The 22,561-nt window shown below is 45.9% G+C and overlaps 7 long non-coding RNA genes across 7 annotated transcripts; all 7 read left to right on the top strand.

The window, feature by feature from the left end:
• The first annotated feature begins 391 nt into the window (after positions 1–391).
• Positions 392–1,986, top strand: LOC124266018. The gene is made up of 3 exons (XR_006895616.1): positions 392–433; positions 1,393–1,414; positions 1,949–1,986. It is a non-coding gene; the product is annotated as an uncharacterized LOC124266018 (long non-coding RNA).
• A 1,554-nt stretch (positions 1,987–3,540) lies between these two features.
• Positions 3,541–3,809, top strand: LOC124266016. Its single transcript, XR_006895614.1, has 4 exons — positions 3,541–3,581; positions 3,632–3,647; positions 3,699–3,718; positions 3,772–3,809. It is a non-coding gene; the product is annotated as an uncharacterized LOC124266016 (long non-coding RNA).
• Positions 3,810–4,952: 1,143 nt separating this feature from the next.
• LOC124266013 lies at positions 4,953–5,325 on the top strand. The gene is made up of 3 exons (XR_006895612.1): positions 4,953–5,002; positions 5,166–5,196; positions 5,292–5,325. It is a non-coding gene; the product is annotated as an uncharacterized LOC124266013 (long non-coding RNA).
• A 503-nt stretch (positions 5,326–5,828) lies between these two features.
• LOC124266017 lies at positions 5,829–6,698 on the top strand. Its single transcript, XR_006895615.1, has 3 exons — positions 5,829–5,865; positions 6,071–6,086; positions 6,649–6,698. It is a non-coding gene; the product is annotated as an uncharacterized LOC124266017 (long non-coding RNA).
• A 1,710-nt stretch (positions 6,699–8,408) lies between these two features.
• On the top strand, positions 8,409–17,094 carry LOC124266012. The gene is made up of 4 exons (XR_006895611.1): positions 8,409–8,477; positions 8,527–8,597; positions 13,560–13,590; positions 17,019–17,094. It is a non-coding gene; the product is annotated as an uncharacterized LOC124266012 (long non-coding RNA).
• On the top strand, positions 15,161–15,783 carry LOC124266014. The gene is made up of 3 exons (XR_006895613.1): positions 15,161–15,199; positions 15,352–15,373; positions 15,729–15,783. It is a non-coding gene; the product is annotated as an uncharacterized LOC124266014 (long non-coding RNA).
• Positions 17,095–17,490: 396 nt separating the features above from the next.
• Positions 17,491–19,363, top strand: LOC124266019. The gene is made up of 3 exons (XR_006895617.1): positions 17,491–17,525; positions 18,963–19,016; positions 19,348–19,363. It is a non-coding gene; the product is annotated as an uncharacterized LOC124266019 (long non-coding RNA).
• The last annotated feature ends 3,198 nt before the right edge of the window (positions 19,364–22,561 follow it).

Raw genomic sequence — 22,561 nt, forward strand, 5'->3', positions numbered from 1 at the left:
TTGTTTCGGTTCGGTTGCATTGCTGCCATCGGACGGGTTTGTCAGTAGAGTCGATACACAATCTACGTAGTGCATCAGACGGGTGTCGTGATGATACACAATCTTGAGGTGATACATCAGACGGGTGTTGTCGGTGAAGAGTGTGATACTGTCACGGGTGTCCCCATCAGACAGGTGGTACATCCGGTAAGTGTGTCCTTTAATCCCTAAGGTGGTGTCGGACAGGTGTTGTCAGTGGAGTCTGAAATACAGTCTGCAGATTGCATCGGGTCGTCAGTGATCAAATACACAATATCTGGGTGATGCATCGAACGAAGCTGTTGTCCAATGAAGTGTAATCGGAAAATCTACAAGGTGATACATCAGACGGGTGTTCTCGGTAGGAGTCTCACACAATCTACAAGATGATACATCAGACAGGTGTTGTCAGTAGGTATGATACACAATCAAAGGTACATCAGACAGGTGTTGTCCAATGAAATTAATGATACACAATCTACAAGATACATCAGACGAGATTGTTGTCCAGTAGAGTCGATACACAATCTGAGTGACCCACATCGGGCGGAGTTGTTTGTCCGGTGGGTGTGATGCACGATCTGGTGTTACATCAGACGGGTGTTTGCTCCGGTGGGGTGTGATGCATAATCCTACAAAGGTGATACGTCAGACAGGTGTTGTCCAGTGATTGTGATGCACAATCGGGTGATGCATCAGACAGCTGTTGTCAGGAGAGTCTGAAGTACAATCTCAGGTGATCCATCAGACAGGTGTTGTCAAGTAAGTCTGATACACAATATACAAGGTGATACAATAACAGCTATTTAATCAGTAGAGTGTGATACACAATATACAAGGTGATACATCAGACAGGTGTTCTCAGTAGAGTCTGACGCAATCTAAGGTGATACATAAGGCAGATGTTGTCCCGCAGTGTATGATACACAATCTGGGTGATGCAATCAGACAACTGTTGTCCAGTAGAGTGTGATACAATCTACAAAGTGATACATCAAGAGCAGGTGTTGTCAGTAAAGTCCTGATGATACACAATCTACAAGGTGATACATCGACGGAAGATTGTTGTCCAATGAAGTCTGATACAAAATCGACATGATACATCGACCCGGTGTTGTCCAATGGGGTGTGATGCACGGCCTGCAGTGATACGTCGGACAGCTGTTACGTCGGTGGGAGTGTGGTGCACCAATCTAAGGTGATACATCAGACAGGTTTATACAGTAGAGTCTTGATACACAATCTACAAGGTGATATCGAACCAGGTGTTGTCCAGGTGATGATACACAATCCTACAGGTGATACATCAGACAGGTGTTGTGCAGTGGGTCTGTTTGATCTGGGTGATGCATCGGGCGGACATTTGTCCAGTAGAGTGTGATACACAATCTACAAGGTGCATCGGACGGGTGTTTGTCAGTGAGTCTGTGCACCAATCTGCCAAGGTGCATCAGACAGGTTTTATCCAGTAGAGTCGTTGCAATCTGCGTGGTGATCATCAGACAGGTGTTGTCCAGTGAAGGTGATGCACAATCACCGCAAGGGTGTTCATCAGATAGGTGTTGTCTAGTAGGGGTGTGATTACTGATCTACAAGGTGATACATCGGACAGGTGTTGTCAGTGGTGTGATACACAATCTAAGGTGATACATCAGACAGGTGTTATTAAGTAGAGTCTGACATAATCCTACAGGTGCATCGGTCGGGTGTCAGTAGAGTCCGATGCACAATATACAAGGTGAATTGCGTCAGTTGGCTGTTCGGTGAGTGAGTACAAAATCTACAAGGTGATACATCAGACTGGTGTTCCTCAGTGAGTCTCACTAATAATCTGAGTGTTCCATCAGACAGGTGTTGTCCAGTGGAGTATGTCTACAATCAAAGATACATCAGACAACTGTTGTCAGTAGGTCGATACTACAATCTAAAGGTGATACATCAGGCAGGTGTTGTCAGTAGAGTCTGATACAATCTGTGTGATAAGTCAATTGGGTGTTGTCAGTAGGTGTACAATGTCTGGTGATTACGATGGACGGGTGTCGGTGGGGTGTGATGCACAATCTACAAAAGGTGATACATCAGACGGGTTGCTGTCCCCGGTGGGTCTGACCTGATCTACAGGGTGGTGCAACAGACCAGATGCAGTCCAGTGGAGTCTGACCCACCTGATCCTACAAGGTGATACATCAGACCGGTGCTGTCCGGTGAGTCTGATACACGTCTGCAAGGTGATACATCGGAACGGGTGTTGTCCAGTGAGAGTCTGATACACAATCTAAAGGTGATACACATCAGACAGGTGTTGTCGGTAAGGGTGTGATACACAATCTACGGGTCTTCTCGGACGGGTGTTGTCGGTAGAGGTGTGATGCACAGTCACCTGAGGTGATGCATCTGAACAGGTGTTGTCCAGTGAAAGTCTGAAACACAATCTAAGGTGATGTCAGACAGGTGTTGTCCAGTGAGAGTCTGATTCATAATCTAAAGGTGTGCATCGGACGGGTGTTGTCCAGTAGAGCGTGATACTATGATCTACAAGATACATCGAGGAACCTGGTGTTGATAAGTGGAGTCTGAAACACAATCTGCAGGTGCATCAGACGGGTTTGTCCAGTAGAGTCTGATACACAATATACAAAGGTGATACATCAGACAGCTGTTGTCCAGTAGAGTGTGATACCTGATCTGCAAGACATTACATCGAACAACTGTTCTCAGTAGAGTCTCACACAATCAGAAGGTACATCAGACTGGTGTCCAGTAGAAATTATGATACACAATCTGAAAGGTGATACATCTGACAGGTGTTGTCAATCAGGGGTCTGATGCACAGTCTGCAGGGTGATGCATCCAGGCGGTGTTCGATAGAGTCTGATACACAATCTACAAGGTTATCCATCAAGCCAGTGTTGTCCAGTAGAGTCTGATGCATAATCTACATGGTGATACATCAGGCAGGTGTTATCCAATGAAGTCGATACACAATCACAAGGTGATGCATCAGACAGGTGTTGTCCAGTAGAGTCCTGATTCACAATCTGCAAGGTGCATCAGACAGGTGTTCAGTACATGGTCTGATACACAATCACAAGGTGATACATCAGACAGATGTTGTCCAATGGAAGTCGATACACACAATCCTGAGGTGATACATCAGACAAGGTGTTGTCCGGTAGGTGTGATGCCTGTCTCTAAGGTGATACATCAGACAGGTGTTGTCCAGTAAGTGTGATACACAATCTAATTGATACATATGACAGCTGCTGTCCAGTAGAGTCTGACCTGTCTGCAAAGAGATTGTGCATCAGACAGAGTACTGCTGTCCAATGAAATGACACACAATCTGAGTGATACATCAGACAGGTGTTGACTCCAGTAGAGTCAGCCACTGTGCTGGGTGCATCGGGCAAGGTGCTGTCGGTAGAGTATGACACACAATCTACAGGTGATACATCAGACAGGTGCTGTCAGTGGAGTCAGCCACACAATCTGGAACATTCCCCATCAGACGGGTGCTGTCATTAGAGTCTGACACACAATCTACAAGGTGATACATCAGACAGGTGCTGTCAAGTGATCTGACACCTAATCCTAAATTGATACATCCAGACAGATTTTGTCCAGTAGAAGTCGATGCACAGCCTCTGAAGTGATACATCAGACAGAGTGTTGTCAGTGAGTGTGATACACAATCTACAAGGTGTCCCCATCAGACAGGTGTTGTCCACTAGGAGTCGACACCTATTATGCAAGGTGATGCATCAGACAGGTGTTGTCCAGTAGTCTGATACCTGATCTGCAAGGTGATACATCAGACAGGTGTGGCTCAGTAGAGAGTGTATTGTCCTGAGGTGATGCATCAGACGGGTTTTCACAGTAAGTCTGATGCAATCTGTGGTGATAAATCAGACAGCAGTGGTACTCGGTAGGGGTGTGCACAGTCTGCAAGGTGATACATCAGACGGGTTGTCCCAGTAGAGAGTGTGATGCTATCTGGTGTGCATCGGACAGATTGTTTGCAGTGGGGTCTGATACACAATCTGGTGTATCAGGCAGGTGTTGTCCAATGAAATTCATGCAATCTACAAGATTGTCGAGACGGGTGTCAGTGGGTGTGATGCATAATCCCCAAGGTGATAAGTCGAGACAGGTGTCCAGTGGGAGTGGCCCAGTACCTGATCTGCAAGGGTACATCAGACTGGTGTCAGTGAGTCTGAGCACGATCTACAGGGTGTTATCAGACAGGTGTTGTCAAGTAGAGTCTGATGCCTGTGCAGGTGAAATCTGGCATTCAGTGAGGTGTGATGCACAATCTGGGTGATACATCGAACAGGTGTTCTCAGTAGAGTCTGACACACACAATCCTACAAGGTATTACATAAAGATGTTGTCCAGCAGTGTATGATACTAATCTACAAAGGTGATACATCGAGACGGCTGTTGTCCAGTGAGTCGTGCACAGTCTGCAAAATGATACATGGGGCGGGTCGGTGGGTCTGATGCACAGTCACCGGGTGATGCATACTGACAGGTGCTTGTCCAGTAAGAGTCTGATACAAGCATCCGACATGATGATACATCAGGCAGTGTAGTCCGGTAGAGTGTGATACAGCTACTGCAGGTGATAAATCAGACAACTGTGTCCAGTGGGTGTGATGCAATCTAAAGGTGATGCATCAGACGGGTTTTATACAGTAGGGAGTGTGATACAATCTGGGTGATACATCAGACAGGTGTTGTCCACAGTAGGTGATGATACACAATCTACAAAATTTGATACATCGAACAGGTGTTGTACAGTGGAGTCTGATACAATCTGCAGATTGATACATCAGGCAGGTGTTGTCCCGGTAGAGTGTGATACACAATGTACAAAGGTGATACATCCAGACTGCTGAGTGTTTGTCCGGTGAGTGCAATACACAATCTACAAGGTGATACGTCAGACAGGTGTTGTCAGTAGAGTGTGATACACAATCTACAGGTGATCATCAGACTGGAGTGCACTGTCCAGTGAGGTCTGGGCACACAATCTACAAGGTGATACAACAGACAGGGTGCTACAACTCCCACATTTAGAGGTGTGATACACAATCTGGAGTATACATCAGACAGGTTTGTCAGTAGAGTCTGATACTAATCTACAGTGTGATACATCAGACAGGTGTTGTCCAGTAAGTGATACACAATCCTGGGTGATACATCAGATGAGTGTTGTCAGTAGAGTGTGATACACAATCTGGGTGATGCATCAGACGGGTGTTGTCCTGTAGAGTGTGATACACAATCTACAAAAGGTGATACATCAGACAGCTGTTGGCAGTAGAGTGTGATACAAAATCTACAAAGGTGTTGGCATCAGACGATTATTCTCAGTAGATCTCTAATCTGCAGATTACCATCCAGACGGGTGTTGTCCAGTAGAGTCTGAAACACAATCTGCAGGGTGCGTCAGACAGGTGTTGTCCAGTGAGTCCTGATGCACATTATGCAGGTGATGCATCGGACAGCTGTTGTCCAGTAGAGTGTGATGCCAAAGTCTCTACAAGGTGTTATCAGATAGGTGTTCTCAATGGAATCTCACTACAATCTACAAGGGTGATACATCAGACTGGTGTTGTCAGTAAGTATGATACAATCCAAAGAGTGATATCGAACCTTTATTTGTCCAGTAGAGTCTGATACACAATCTAGTGATACATCAGGCGGGTGTTGTCCAGTAGAGTGTGATACACAATCTACAATGTGATCGTCAGACAGAGTGTTGTCCAGTAGAGTGTGATACACAATGCAAGGTGATACATCGGAACCAGATGTTGTCAAATGGAGTGATACACAATCTACAAGGTGTCCTCAGACAGGTGCTGTCCAGTGAGGTCCTGACACACAATCTGGGTGATGGCAGTGCACACCATGCCTGTTGGGTCAGTGGGAGTGTGCAATCTACAAGGTGATACATCAGACGGGTGCTGTCGGTGAGGTGTGATGCACAATCTGGGGTGATGCATCAGACGGGTGTTCGGTAGAGGTCTGAAGCCCACAATCCTACAAGGTGATACATCAGACAGGTGTTGTCAGTGAAGTCTATTCCCCAAATCTACAAGGTGATACATCAGACAGGTGTTGTCCAGTGAAGTGGTGCACAGTCTGGAGTGGTATCAGGCAGAGTGTTGTCAGAAGTGAGGTCTGAAACACAATCTACAAGGTGATGCATCGGACGGGTGTCCAGTAGAGAGGTCTGATGCACAATGTACAAGGGTGATGCATCGGGCGAAAACATTCGGTAGGTGTGATCTACAATCTACAAAATTGATCTATCAGAATAGGTGTTCTCAGTAGAGTCTCTTTTTGATCTGCAAGGTGCCATCAGACAGGTGTCAGTGAGTATGATACACAATCGAAGGTGATACATCGACAGGTGTTGTCCAGTAGATCTGATACACAATCTCTACAAGGTGATACATCTGAGCAGGTGTTGTCAGTAGGGAGTCGATACAATCTCAACGTGATACATCAGGCAGGTGTGTTGTCAGTAGGGGTCTGTTACTGATCTACAAGGTGATACATCTGACCCAGGTGTTCGGTCGTGGAGAGTCTGATACATAATCTACATGGTGATACATCAGGCAGGTGTTGTCCAGTAGAGTCTGATACACAATCTGCAGGGTGATACATCAGACGGGTGTTGTCAGTGAGGTCGTCTTTTAATCTACAGGGTGCATCAGACGGGTGTTTGTCAGTGGAGGTCTGAGAACACAATCCTACAAGGTGTCTGCATCGGACGGGTCGTCGGTAGGTCGGTGCACAGTATACAAGGTGATACATCAGACAGCTGTTGTCAGTAGGTGTGATACAAAGATCACCTAAGGTGATACATCAGACAGATTGTTCTCCAGTAGAGTCTCCTGATCTACAAGGTGATGCATCAGACGGGTGTCGGTGGGTATGATACCTGATCCAGAAAGGTGATACATGAACAGCTGTTGTCCAGTGAGGAGTCTGTTCACAATCTACAAGGTGCATCAGGCGGAGTGTTCATCCAGTAGGAGTCACAGTCCTAATCTACAATGTGATGCGTCAGACAGGTGTCCCAGTAAGTGTGATACACAATGTCTAAGGTGATACGTCAGACAGGTGTTGTCCATTAGGAGTGTGATACACAGTCTGCAGATTAAATCGGACAGGTGCTGTCCAGTAGAGTCTGACACCTGATCTGCAAGGTGCAACAGTTGAATTAGAGTCCATTTGAGTCGACTACCTATTTCACAAGGTGATACATCAGACTAAGGTGCTCATCCAGTAGGTGTGATGCACAATCTATCGGGTATCAGACAGGTGTTGTCGGTGAGAGTCTGAGAACTGATCTACAGTGATGCATCGGACGAGGAGTTGTCGGTGAGGTCTCACTGTCTACAGTGCATCAGACAGGTGTTGTCCCAGTAGGTATGATGCACAGTCTGAAGGTGATACATCTGTGGAGTGTTGTCCAGTAGAGTCTGATGCACAGTCTGGGTGATGCATCAGGCAGGTGTTGTCCAGTAGGGTCTGATGCACAGTCTGGTGATACATCATCAGGCAGGTGTGATCCAGTAGAGTCTGATACACAATCTAGGTGATACATCGGCAGGTGTTGTCGGTAGAGTCTGATATCATCTATGGTGATACATCAGGCGGGTCAGTAGAGTCTGATTCACAATCTACAAGGTGATACATCAGACAGTGTTGTCCAGTAGAGTCTGATACACAATCACCTACAGATACATCAGACAGGTGTTGTCCAGTAGGGTCTGATGCACAGTCTGCAGGGTGCATATCAGGGCGGGTGTTTGTCCCGGTGGAGTGTGATGCACAATATACAGGTGAATACATCAGACGGTGTTTGTCGGTAAGAGTCTGATTACACAGTATGCAGGGTGATACATCAGACTGATTTTATCTGATAGAGTCTATTTTGATCTGGAAGTGATACATCAGACAGGTGCTGTCAGTGGAGTCCTGACTTTAATCTGCAAGAGTGATACATCAGACAGGTGTTGTCAGTAGAGTGTGATACACAATCTCCTGGTGATACATCAGACAGAGTGCTGTCCAGTAAAGTCTGACACACAATCTACAATTGATACATCAGACAGGTGCTGTTAGTAAGAGTCCTGACACACACAATCCTACAGAGACGATACATCAGACAAGATTGTTGTCCAGTAGAGTCCCTGACATTACACAATGTACAAGGTGTTATCAGACAGGTGCTGTCCAGTAGAGTCTAACACAATCTAAGGTGATACATCAGACAGGTGCTGTCCAGTAGGAGTCTGACACACAAAATCTAAGGTATTACATCAGACAGGGTAACGTCGGTGAAGTCTGACACTGATCTGGGTGATGCATCAGACGGGTGCTGTCGGTGGGGTCTGACACACAATCTAAAGGTGATACATCAGACAGGTGCTGTCAGTAGAGTCTGATACCTTCTAAGTGATACATCAGACGGGTGTTGTCCAGTACAAGGTCTGATACACAATCTAAGGTGATACATCAGGCGGTGTTGTCCAGTAGAGTCAGAATACACAATCTACAATGTGATCGTCAGACAGGTGTTGTCAGTAAGTGTGATACACAATATAAGGTGATCGTCGAACAGGTGTTGTCCAATGAGGGTGTGATACAATCTAAGGTGATACATCGGAACGAGTTGTATCCAGTAGAGTCTGACACACAATCTGAGGTGATACAACAGACAGTGCAGTCTGGGGTAGAGTCTGACCTAATCTACAAGGTGATACATCAGACAGGTGCCAGTAGTAGAGTGTGATACACAATCTACTGGTGTTACATCAGACAGAGTGTTGTCCAGTGAGTCCTGAAACACAATCTACTGTGATACATCAGACGGGTGTTGTCCGGTGGGGTCTCTTTGATCTGCAGATACATCGGAATAGGGTGTTCAGTGAGGTATGATGCAATCGAGGTGATACATCTGACAGGTGTTGTCCAGTGAGGTCTGATGCAATCTGCAGGGGGTGATGCATCAGGCGGGTGTTTGTCAGTAAGTCTGATACACAATCTACAGGGTGCATCAGACGGGTGTGGTCAGTGGAGTCACATTATCCAGGTGATGCATCTGACGGGTGTTGTCCCGGTAGGTCTGATGCACCGTCTGCATGGTGATGCATCAGGCAGGTGTTGTCCGTGAGTCTGATTCTACAATCTAAGGTATTCATCTGAACAGGTGTTGTCCAATGGGGAGTCTGATGCACAGTCTACAGGGTGTGCATCAGACGGGTGTCAGTAGAGTCTGATACTAGTCTGCAGGGTGCATCGAACAGGTGTTGTCCCAGTAGAGTGTGATACACAATATAAGGTGATACATCAGACAGGTGTTGTCCAGCAGTCTGATACAATATACAAGGTATTACATCAGACAGATTGCTGTCGAGGTGAGTCTGTGCAATCTGCAAGGTGCATCAGACAGGTGCTGTCAATGATCTGACACACAATCTACAAAGATACATCAGACAGGTGTTGTCGGTGAGTGTGATGCAATCTAGGTGATACATCAGACAGATTAATTCTCCAGTAGAGTCAATACACAATCTTCTAAGTGATACATCAGACGGAGTTGCTTGTCCGGTGAAGTCTGACTTTAATCTACAAAAGGTGATACATCAGACAGGTGTTTGTCCAGTGAGGGTCTGATACTGTGTACGAGGTGCATCGGACAGGTGCGTCGGTAGGTATAACACTGATCTGGGTATTATCTGAACCGGTGCTGTCAGTGGGGTCTGACACTGATGATCTCACAGGGTGGGTACATCAGACAGGTGCTGTCGGTAGAGGTCTGACACTGTCTACTAAAGGTGATATCAGACGGTGCTGTCCAGTGAGAGTCTGACACACAATCTGGTGATACATCAGACAGGTGCTGTCGAGAGTCTGATGCACAACCTAAGTGATGCATCTGAACTAGGTGTTGTCCAGTAGAGTCTGATACACAATCTACAAGAACGATACATCAGACAGGTGTTGTCCACTGAAGTCTGACATGTACTGGGTGATATCAGACAGGTGTTGTCCAGTAGAGTCTGATACACAATCTAGGTGATACATCAGACAGGTGTCCAGTGATGTATTACAATCTGGTGATGCATCAGACAGGGTTTTTGTCCAGTGGAGTCCATTTTAGTCTGCATGAGTGTCCATCTGACAAATTATTTATCCCGGTAAGAGTGTATTCTACAATCTACAAGGTCATACATCAGTGGGTGTCCAGTGAGTGTGTTCACAATCTGGGTGACACATGAACAGGTGTTGCTTTGAGTAGAGTCCCTGATACACAATCTACAAGGTAATACATCAGGCAGTGTTGTCGATAGAGAGTGTCACAATCTACAAAGGTATTCATCAGACAGGTGTCAGTAAGTGTGATATAATCTCTACAAGATTCAGACAGGTGTTGTCAGTGAGAGTGTGATGCACAATCTAAGGTGTTACATCAGACAGTGTTGTCCCAGTGGAGTCTGGCTTAATCTACAAGGTGATACATCAGACAGATTGTCAAAGTAGGAGTCTGATACACAATATACTGGTGATGCATCAGACCTTGGTGTTCTCCAGTAGAGTCACATTACACAATCTGCAAAGGTGATACATAAGAGCAGATGTTGTCCCAGCAGTGTATGATACACAATCTATAATTGATACATCGGACATGATGTTGTCAGTAGGAGTCTGATACACAATATACAATTACATCAGACAGGTGTTCTCCAGTAAGAGTCTGTCTACAAAAGGTGTTATTAAAATGAATTTTGTCCAGTGAGTGTGATACACAATCTACAGGTGTCTATCAGAACTAAGAGTGTTGTCCAGTAAGAGTCTGAGCACCCAGTCTGCAAAGGTGATACATCAGACAGGTGTTGTCCGGTAGGGTCTGATGCAATATACAGGTGATGCATCAGACGCTGAGCATCCCAGTAAGAGTGATACAAAATCTACAAGAGTGATACATCAGACAGGTGTTCTCCAGTAGAGTCTCTGTGAAGTCTGGGGTGATACATCGAGACTGAGTGTTACTCCAGTAGAGTATGATACACAATCAAGGCGATACATCGAACTAGCTGTTGTCCAGTGAGTCCTGATACAATCTAATAGTGATACATCAGCCAGGTGTTGTCCAGTAGAGTCTGATACACAATCTAAATGTGATACATCATTTAGGTGTTGTCCAGGCAAGTGTGATACACAATATACAAAGGTGATACGTCAGACAGGGGTGGTGTCCAGTAAGTGTGATACACAATCTACAGGTGATACATCAGACAGGTTTATCCAGTAGGAGTCTGATACACAATCTGCATGGTGATACATCTGACGGGTGTTTATCCCAGTGTGCTAATCTGGGTGATACATCGAACAGGTGTTGTCCCAGTGGGGTGTGATGCAATCCCTGAGGTGGCATGAGGACGGGTGTTTGCAGTAAGTCTGATACACAATCTGAGTAATACATCAGGCAGGTGTTGATGCAGTGGGTGTGTACACAATCTACAGGTGATGTCAGTTGGGTGTTCGGTGGGGTGTGATGCATGATCTACAAGGTGATGCGTCGGACGGGTGTTTGTCCCCATTAGAGTGTGATGCAATCTGCAGGTGATGCATCGAGACGGGTGTTCAGTAGAGTCTGAAACACAATCTACAAGGTGATACATCGGGCAGGTGTTTCATTCGTGGAGTCTGATACACAATATACAGGTGATACATCAGACAGGTGTTTCTCCAGTAGAGTCTGACCTTTGTCTACAGGTGATACATAAGGCAGATGTTGTCCAACGGTGTGTGATGCAATCTAAGGTGATACGTCAGACGGGTGTCCAGTGGGGTCTGATGCAATGCAGGGTGATGCATCGGACTTAGGTGTTCTCCAGTAGAGTCTGACGCACAGTCTGCAGGGTGCATGGGCCGGATTTTGTCGGTGGGTGTGATGCACAGTCTGGGTGTCAGACAGGGTGTTCGGTAGAGTCTGAAACACAATCTACAATTGAATCCCATCAGACAGAGTGTTGTCCAGTAGAGTCGATACACACAATACAAGGCTGTTATCGAACTGAGCTGTTGTCCAGTGGGATGTGATACCAAAGTCTGCAAGGGTGATGCATCGGACAGATTTTGCTCCAGTGAGAGTCTCACACAATCTACAAGGTGATACATCAGACCAGGTGTTGTCAGTAGAAATGCATGGTCTGCAATCAAAAGGTGACACATCAGACAACTGTTATCCAGTGAGAGTCTGATACTGAATCTGCGTGGTGCATCGGCCAGGTGTCCAGTAGAGTCTGATACACAATCTACAGTGATCAGACAGGTGTTTGTCCAGTGGAGGTGTGATGCACGATATGCAGGGTGATGCGTCAGACAGGTGTTGGTGAGGTGTGATGCAATCCAAAGGTGATACATCGGACGGGTTAACATTCAGTGAGGTCTGACACACAATCTACAGAGATTACTGACGGACGGAATGCAGTCCGGTAGGGTCACACTTTTGATCTTACCATGGTGGTGCATCAGACAGGGTCTTGTCCCGGTGGGTGTGATGCACAGTCTGCAGGGTGATACATCAGACAGGTGTTGTCGGTGGGGTCTGGAGCACAGTCTGGTGATACATCAGACAGAGTGTTGTCCAGTAGAGTCTGACCACTGATCTGCAAGGGTGATACATCAGACAGGTGTTGTCCAGTAGAGTGTGATACACAATCCCTGAGGTGGTCATCCAGACGGGTGATGAAATGCAGTCTGAAACTTGTCCTACAGGTGATACATCAGACAGGTGTTGTCAGTAGGAGTCTGATACTAATACAAGGTGATACATCAGACAGCTGGTGTCCCAGTGGGAGTTAGTGCACAGTCTCTGGGTGATACATCAGACGGGTTGCTCCAGTGAGGTCTCACACAATCTACAAGGTGGAAATACATCAGGCAAGGTGTTGTCCCAGTGAGTATGATGCACTGATCTGAGGTGGTGCGTCTGGTGTTGTCAGTAGAGTCAGTGCAGTCTGGGTGCATCAGAGCAGGTGTTGTCCGGTGAGTCTGATGCACAGTCTGCAAGGTGCATCAGGCAGGTGTAGTCCAGTGAGAGTCCTGATACCTCAATCCTACTGGGTGATACATCTGACAGGTGTTGTCAGGTGATCTGTCCTCTAATCCTGCATGGTGATACATCAGGCAGGTGTTGTCAGTAGAAGTCTGATCCCCATCTAAAATTGATACATCAGACAGGTGTTGTCAATGGAGTCTGATTCTGTCTGGTGCATCAGACGGGTGTTTGTCCAGTAGAGTCTGATACACAATCTACAGGTGATACATCAGACAGGTGTTGTCAGTAGAGTCTGATACACAGTCTCTGAGGTGATGCATCAGACGGGTGTTCCGGTAAAGTGTGATGCGCAGGTGATACATCAGACAGGTGTTGTCAGTAAAGTCCTGACCCTAATACAAGATGATACATCAGACGGGTGCTGTCCAGTAGGAGTCTGACACACAGTCTACAGGTGATACATCAGACAGGTGTTGTCCAGTAGAGTCTGTTACTAATCTGCAAAGTGATACATCAGACAAGTGTTTTAATCCAGTAGAGTGTGATACACAATCTGAGTGATACATCAGACAGAACTTGTCGGTGAAGTCCTGACACTGTCTGGTGATGCATCGGACGGGTGCTATCAGTGAGTCTGACCTAATAACCTGGGAGTGATACATCAGACCAAGTTGCTGTCCCGGTAGGTATGACACTACAATCTACAAGGTGATACATCATACAGGTGCTGTCAGTAGAGTCTGACACAATCTACAAGGTGATACATCCAGACCAAGTGCTGCTCCATTGAGGTCACCAGTGCAGCCTTCTAGAGTGTGCATCAGACAGGTGTTGTCCAGTGAGTGTGATACACAATCTACAAGGTGATACATCAGACAAGTGTTGTCCACTGGAGTCTGACACATAATATACAAGGTGATATCAGACAGATTGCTGTCGGTAGAAGTCTGATGCACAATCTAGGTGATACATCAGACGGGTGTTGTCAATGAAGTGTGATACCCTATTTCTAAAGGTTGATGCATCGGACGGAGGTTTTATCAGTAGGAGTCTGATGCTGATCTGCATGGTGCATCAGACAAATTGTTATCGGTAGGAGTGTGATACACAATCTGAGGTGATACATCAGACAGGTGTTGTCCAGTGAGTGTGATACACAATCTACAAAGGTGATACATAGAGACAGTTTTTGGTAGGAGTCTGATTACAATCTGAGTAATATCAGGCAGGTGTTGTCCAGTAAGGGGTGTGATACATCTACAAGGTGTGCATCCAGACGGGTGTCCCAGTGGGGGTGTGATGCATGATCTACAGGTGATAAGTCGAACAGGTGTTCGTCGGTAAGGTGTGATACACAAATCTGGGTGATGCCTATCAAGACAGGTGTTGTCCAATGAGTCTGAAACACAATCTGGGTGTTAAATCCCAGACAGGGTGTTTATCCAAGTGAAGTCCAATTACTGATATACCAAGATTGTTCTATCGGACGGGTTCTCCCAGTAAAGTCGACACACAGTCACCACAAAGGTGATACATAGGTAGATGTTGTCCAGCAGTGTGTGATACCTGTCCTAAGGTGATCATCGAACAACTGTTGTCCAAGTAGAGTCGATACACAGTCTGCAGGGGTGCATCAGGCAGGGTGTTGTCCTAGTGGGAGTCTGATACACAATCTGCAGGGTGGGTACATCACGTGAGTGTCAGTAGAGTCATTAAAATCTCATGATGATACATCAGCTAGGTGTTGTCCAATGGGGGTGTGATTACTGACCTGCAAGTGATGCATCAGTAGGTGTCCAGTAGAGTCCTGATACAGTCTGGGTGCACAGACAGGTATTCCCATCCAGTAGAGTCTGATACACAATCTAAGGTGATGGGGACACTCATGTTGTCCAATGGGAATTCCCTGATACACAATCTAGGAAGTGAGCATCGGTGAGGGTCAGTGAGGTCTGATACAATCTGGGTGATGCATCCAGACCCGGTGTTTGTCCCGGTAGGTCTCGTTACACAATCTACAATTCTATCCACACAGGTGTTGTCAGTAGGGTCGGTGCCTACAGAGTGATGCATCAGGCGGGTGTTGTCCAGTAGGTCTGATACAATCTACAAGGTGATACATCCTGACAGCTGTTGTCCAATGAAGTCAATCCCCACAGATCTCAAAGTGATACATCAGGCGGGTGTCCCAGTGGGGTCTGATGCACTGATCTGAGGGTGCATCGGGTGGCTGTTGATAAAAGCAGAGTCTGATACACAATCTACAAGGTGATACATCGACGGCTGTTTGATGGTGAGGTCTGTTAGGTCACAAGGTGATACAGGTACATGTGTTGTCCAGTAGAGTCTGATGCACAGCCTACAAAGTGATACAACGGACGGGTGTTTGTGCAGTAGAGGAGTCTGATGCAATCACAAGGCATTGCATCGGACAGTTGTTTGATAAGTGGAGTCACGATTCACAATCTAAAAGATTGATACATCAGACAGGTGTCCAGTAGAAGTCAATTCTAATCTAAAGTGATACATCAGACAACTGTTGTCCAATGAGTCTAATACACAATCTGCAAAGTGATGCATCAGACAGGTGTTGTCCAGTAGAAGCGATACACAATCTACAAAGGTGATACATCAGACAGCTGTTGTCCAGTAGAGTGATACACAATCTACAAGGTGATACATCGAACTGGAAGTGTTGTCCAAGTAAAGTCTTATACACAATCTACACAAGGTGATACATCAGACAGGTGTCGGTGAGGTGTCTGCTGCACAATCTACAAGGTGATATCGAACAGGTGTTGTCCAATGGGTGTTACTATACCTTTATTCATCAGACAGGTGTTGTCCCATTGAGTCTGATGCTTTTATTACAAAATTGATACATCAGACAGTGTTGTCCAGTAAAGTCCTGATACACTTTGCTCCCTAAATTAAATCACATCAGACGGGTGTTTGTCCAGTAGAGTCCTGATGCTGCAGCCTGCTAGTGATATCAGGCAGGTGTTGTCCAGTAGAGTCTGATGCACCCAACCCTATAAAGTACATCCAGACGGGTGTTTGTCCCGAGTGAAGTCCCTGAAACACAATCTACAAGGTGATACATCAGACGGGTGTTGTCCCATTGGAGTCTGATGCACAATGGCAGGTGATGCATCGAGACTGGCTGTTTGTCCAGTAGAGTGTGATACAAAATCTACAAGGTGATACATCAGACAGGTGTTCTCCAGTACAAGTCTCACAAATAAAAGACGTGCATCGAACAGAGTGCTGTCCAGTGATATGATACACAATCCAAAAGAGTGATACATCGAATAGCACAGTCGGTGAGGTATGATGCACAGTCTACAAGGTGATACATCAGGCAGAGTGTTCATCGTAGAGTCTGATACACAATCTACAATGTGTGCGTCGAGACGGGTGTTGTCCGGTGAAGTCTGATACACAATATACAGGTGTGCGTCAGACGGGTGTTGTCCAGTAGAGTGTGATGCACAGTCTACAGGTGATACATCCCAGACGGGTGCTTGTCCAGTATTAGAGTCCTAGCCACAATCTCTAAGAGTGATACAACAGACGAATTGCGGAGTCATTAGAAAGTCTGACACACTGATCTGCAAGGTGATGCATCAGACAGGTGCTGTCAAGTAGAAGTGTAATCTACAATCTAAGGTGATACATCAGACAAATTGTTGTCCCATTGAGTCTGAGAGCACAGTCTACACAAAGGTGATACATCAGACGATTCGTTGTCAGTAGAGTCCTGATACACAATCCTACAAGGTGATACATCAGACAGGTGTCCAGTGAGTGTGATGCACCCAATCTGAGGTGATACATCAGACAAGGTGTTGTCCAGTAGGAGTCTGAAACACAATCTGGGTGATGCATCGGACGGGTGTTTTGCTCAGTGAAGGTCTGATACACAATATACAAGGTGATACATCAGACAGCTGTTGTCCAGTGAGTGTGATACACAATCTACAAAGGTGTCCCCATCAGACAGGTGTTCTCAGTGAGTCTCCTACAATCTACTAAGGGTGATACATCAGACGGTGTTGTCCAGTGAGTGTGATGCACAATCCTAGTGATACATCCTGACAGGTGTTGTCCCAGTAGGAGTCTGATGCACAGTCTACAGGTGATGCATCCAGGCGGGTGTTTGTCCCAGTAGAAGTCTAATCACACAGTCTGCAGGGTGATGCATCAGGCAGGTGTAGTCAGTAGGTCGATCTGATCTACAGGGTGATACATCTGACAGGTGTTGTCCAGTAGAGTCTGATACATATTGTCTACATGGTGATACATCAGGCAGGTGTTGTCCAGCAGTAGAATCTGATACACAATCTACAAAATTGATACAATGAACAGTGTTGTCCCGAGTAGTCCTGATTCACAATCTACAAGGTGATACATCAGACAGGTGTTTGTCCAGTAGAGTCTGTTACTGCAGTCTGTAGGGTCCACATCAGACAGAGTGTTGTCAGTGAGGGGTCTGATGCACAATCTCATGGTGTGTCCAGACGGAGGTGTGATTACACAATATGCAAGTGTTACATCCAGACAGATTGTTTGTCCCGGTAGGGTCTGATGCACAATGAGTGATACATCCAGACGGGTGCTGTCAGTGAGGAGTCGACTTGTCTGCAAGGTGATGCATCAGACTAGGTGCATCCCGGTAGGGTCCTGACACACAATCTCTGGGTGATATCTCAGACAGAGTGTTGATACAGTGGGGTGTGTGCACAGTCTACAAGGTGATACATCAGACAGGTGCTGTCTATTAAGGTCAAGCACACAAATCTAAGGTGTCCCTCAGACCAGGTATCCAGTAGGTCTGATTTTGATCTGCAGGGTGCATCAGACAGGTGTTGTCCGGTGGAGTCCCGACTACTGATAATGCAAGGTGATACATCGAACTGGGTGCTGTCGGTAGGTGTGACTGCTGATCTGCAGAATTTGATGCATCGAATATGGTGCTGTCAGTGGAGTCTGACACAATCTACAAGGTGCATCAGACAGGTGCTGTCGGTAGGGTCTGACGCAATCTGCGGGTGCATCCGGACGGGTTAACGTCACAGTAGAGTCTGACACAATCTGCGGGTGAATTGCATCGGACGGGTGCTGTCAGTGAGAGGTCTGATGCGTATACAGAGTGCATCCGGACGGGTCGGTGAAATTGTGATACACGGTCTGCGAATTTGCATCCCGGACAAGTTGGTAAAACAGGAGTCTGACACACCCAATGTAAAGGTGATACATCGGACGGGTTCGGTAGGTGTGATGCACAATCTACAGGTGATACATCAGACGGGTTTGTCAGTTGAGTCATTGCACGATCTGCGTGGTGTGGACAGGTGTTATCCGAGTAAATTAGTGATACACACAATCTGGGTGATACATCAGACGGGTGTTGTCCGGTAGGTGTGATGCAATCTACCAAGGGTGATGCGTGAACCAAGGTGTTGCTGGTAGAGTCTGATGCACAATCAGGTAATACATCAGGTGTTTGTCAGTAAAGTTGATGCCCTGAAATCTGGAACGTCAGACCAGATTCGACGTCCAGTGGAATTGATGCATAATCTACAAGGTGATCAGACAAGGTGTTGTCCAGTAGAGTGTGATGCAATCTACAAGGTGATACATCAGACAGGTGTTACGTCAGTGGGAGTCTGAGCAATCTACAAGGTGAACCGCATCAGACGGGTGTTGTCGTAGAGTCTGATACACAATACAAGGTGATACGTCGGACGGGTTGTTTATCGGTGGGGTCTGACGCAGTCTGCACAGGGTGATGCATGGGCAGATGTTGTCCAGCTGGTCTTATGATACACAATCTGCGGAACGATACATCAGACAGCTGTTGTCCAGTAGGAAGTCTGATACACAATCTAGAAAGTGATACATCAGGCGGGTGTTGGTCAGGTGGAAGTCTGATGCACACAATCATACAAGGTGATTGATACATCTGATTGGGTGTTTAATCCAGTAGAGTCCTGATACAAAATCCTGCATGGTAATTCATCGGGCGGGTGTTCACGGTGGGAGTTGTGATTAGCATTTCCTTCGATGGTACATCAGACGGGTGTTGTCCCGTAGAGTCTGATACACAATCTACAAGGTGGTACTTGGAACCGGAGTTGTTGTCCAGTGAGTCGTGCACAGTCTTTCACAAGGTGATACAGAGGACATGTGTTGTCCAATAGAAGTCTGATACACAATCTAGAAGTGAAACATCAGAGCAGGTGTTGTCCAGTAGAGTCTATTCCCACAATCTCAGGTGATACATCAGACAGGTGTTGTCGGTGAGAGTCTGATACACAATCTACTGATACATCGGTGGTCCAGTAGAGTCTGATGCACACCCTACAAATTGCATCAGGCAGGTGTTGTCCAGTAGAGTCTGGTACACAATCTACTGGGTGACCAATCTGACAGCTGTTGTCCAATGATCCTGATACGCAGTCTCCGAAATTGATGCATCAGGCAGGTGTTGTCCGGTAGGTGGTGCTGAAATCTAAGGTGATACAATAAGACAGCTGAACGATGGCAGAGTCTGATGCACGATCTGCAGGGTGATTACGTCTGACGGCTGTTTGTTGGTAAGTCTGATACACAGTCCACAAGGGTGATGCAGGGTGCATGTGTTCGGTGAGTCTAATTCACAGCCTACCAGTGATACAGCAGACAGGTGTGGTGAGTCTGATGCACAACCACAAAGGTGATACATCAGACAGGTGTTGTCAGTGAGTCTGATTCACAATCCTAAAGGGTGTTCACATCAAGTAGGTGTTGGCATCCAGTAGGGGTCCTTGGTTTACTGAAATCTAAAAGGTGATACATCAGACAGGTGTTCAATCAATTAAAGTCCTGATTCACAATCAAAAGGTGATACATCAGACAACTGTTGTCCGAGTAAAGTCTAATACCACAATCTACAAAGTGATACATCAGACGGAATTATTTACGGCTCCAGTACGAAGCTGATACACAATCTGGTGATACATCAGCAGACGGCTCTGTTGTCGATTAGGGTGTGCACTGATCTGCAAGGTGCATCGGACGGGTGTTTGTCCAGTAAAGTCATATACACAATCAGGTGATACATCAGACAGGTCATTTGTCCGAAGTGAATTCGTCCTGGTGCTTTGTAATCTATAAGGTGCGTCAGACTGGGTGTTGTCCGAGTGGGGTCTGATGCACAGCCACCACTAAAGGTGATACATCGGACGGGTGTTCAGTAGAGTCTGATGCACAACCTACAAAATTGATACATCAGACTAGGTGTTTGTCAATTAGAGTCTGATGCACAGCCTACAAAGGTGATACACCATCGAAGGCCAGGTGTTGTCCAGTGAGTCTGATGCGCGGCCACTAAAGATTGATACAGGACATTTGCGTTTGAGGAAAGAATGATGCACGATGTTGCGGTGGGGTCTCATTGCGTTTTGGGTGCTGATGTATGGTGGCTTGTCGGTATTGAGCCCAATGCACAATCTATGGAAGGCCATCGGACCTATCCATTTGCAACCTGTTCACAAAATCGGTGATACGGTTGGGGTTGCTATCGGATTGGGTTATGATTTTAGTAGTTCAAAGCTGAATAGTCTGCAAAGGTGACACATCAAGCAGGTGTGTTGATGGGATTTTCGATCCCCTCACTTAATGATACGCTAAGACGGGTATTGCCAGATAGAGACCCTGATACGCAACCTTACTTAATGATACATAAGACGGGGTGTTATTGCCCGATAGAGACCCTGATGCACAATCTTACTTAATGAAACATAAGACAGGTATTGCTGATAGAGACCCTGATGCGCAATCTGCTTATTGATACATGGACGGGCCTTGCATTAAGGTTGATGCACAGGCCTGCTTATTGATGCATAGGGCAGGTGTTGCTTCCCGATGGGATACCCGATTACTGCAATCTTAGCAATATTGATACATAGACAGGTCTTGCCGGTGGGACCTGATACACAATCCCTACTTAATGATGCATAAGACGAATTATTGCCCGATAGAGACCGATGCTGATCTTGCTTGTGTTACATAAGACAGAGTGTGCCCGATAGAGACCTAATGCACAATCTTACTTAATGATACATAAGACCAGGTATTGCTTGCGATGGGGACGCAGTGCTGATCTGGCAAGCAGTACATGGAACAGGTATTTGCCGATGGGACCCGATTACTTACAATCTTATTTAATGATACATAAGACTGGGTATTGCCCGATAGAGACCTGATGCATGAAATCTTACTTAATGATACACCAAGACCAGGTATTGCCCCGATAGAGACCTGATACACAATCCTACTTAATGATGCATAGGGCCAGTGTTGTTGCCCGATAGAGACCTGATACACAATCCTGCTTGGCGTTACATAAGACAGATATTGCCAGATGAGAGACCTGATTTCTGAATCTTGCTTAATGATACATAAGACGAATTATTGCCCGATAGAGACCTAATGCACAATCTTACTTAATGATACATAAGACAGGTATTTGCCCGATGGGGACGCGATTGCTGATCTTGCCCTTGCCTTGCATGGAGCAGGTGTATTGCCCTGATAGGGGACCTGATACACAATCTTATTTAATGATACATAAGACAGGTATTGCCCGATAGGGACCTGATGCACAATTCTTAATGATACATAAGACAGGTATTGCCCGATAGAGATCTCCGATACACAATCCTGCTTAATGATACATAAGACCAGGTATTGCCCGATAGAGACCTGATACACAATCCTACTTAATGATACTTAAGACAGTGCATACCTCCCATCCCTCTGTATATGTTAGTGTATCTGCTTTATCATCGTACATCTGTGAATCTTCGAATCTAATTTATCACCTTTACCACCTTTCTTTACTTATGTTATGTACCAACCTCCTATTCCTATCTGTGTGCACCAGCCACATCTCTTCATATATGTCTATACAACCACCTCTCTTCGTGTATGTCATATACAGCCACCTCTCTTCATATATGTCTATGTAACCACTCTCTCCTATTCTGTGTTGCACCAACCACATCTCTTCATATATGTCTATACAACCACCTCTCTTCATATATGTCTATACATACCTCTCTTCATATATGTCTATTACTAACCACCTCTCTCCGTATCTGTGTGTGCACCAGCCACATCTTTTCATATGTGTCTATACAACCACCCTCTTCTTCATATACGTGCCTATACAACCACCTCTCTTCTTATATACCTATACAGACACCTCTCTCTTTCATATATGTCTATACAACCACCTCTCTTCTAGCGTATGTCTATATTAACCAATTCTCTTCATATATGTCTATACAACCACCTCTCTTTCTCATATGTCAATACAACCACCTCTCCCAGATTCTAAAACCAACCACCTCTCTTCATATATGTCCTATACAACCACCTCTCTTCATGGCAATGTATACAACCACCTCT

This window comes from Haliotis rubra, unplaced genomic scaffold (assembly GCF_003918875.1).
Source record: "Haliotis rubra isolate DU_JTF1 unplaced genomic scaffold, ASM391887v1 Scf1227, whole genome shotgun sequence".
NCBI lineage: Eukaryota > Metazoa > Mollusca > Gastropoda > Lepetellida > Haliotidae > Haliotis > Haliotis rubra.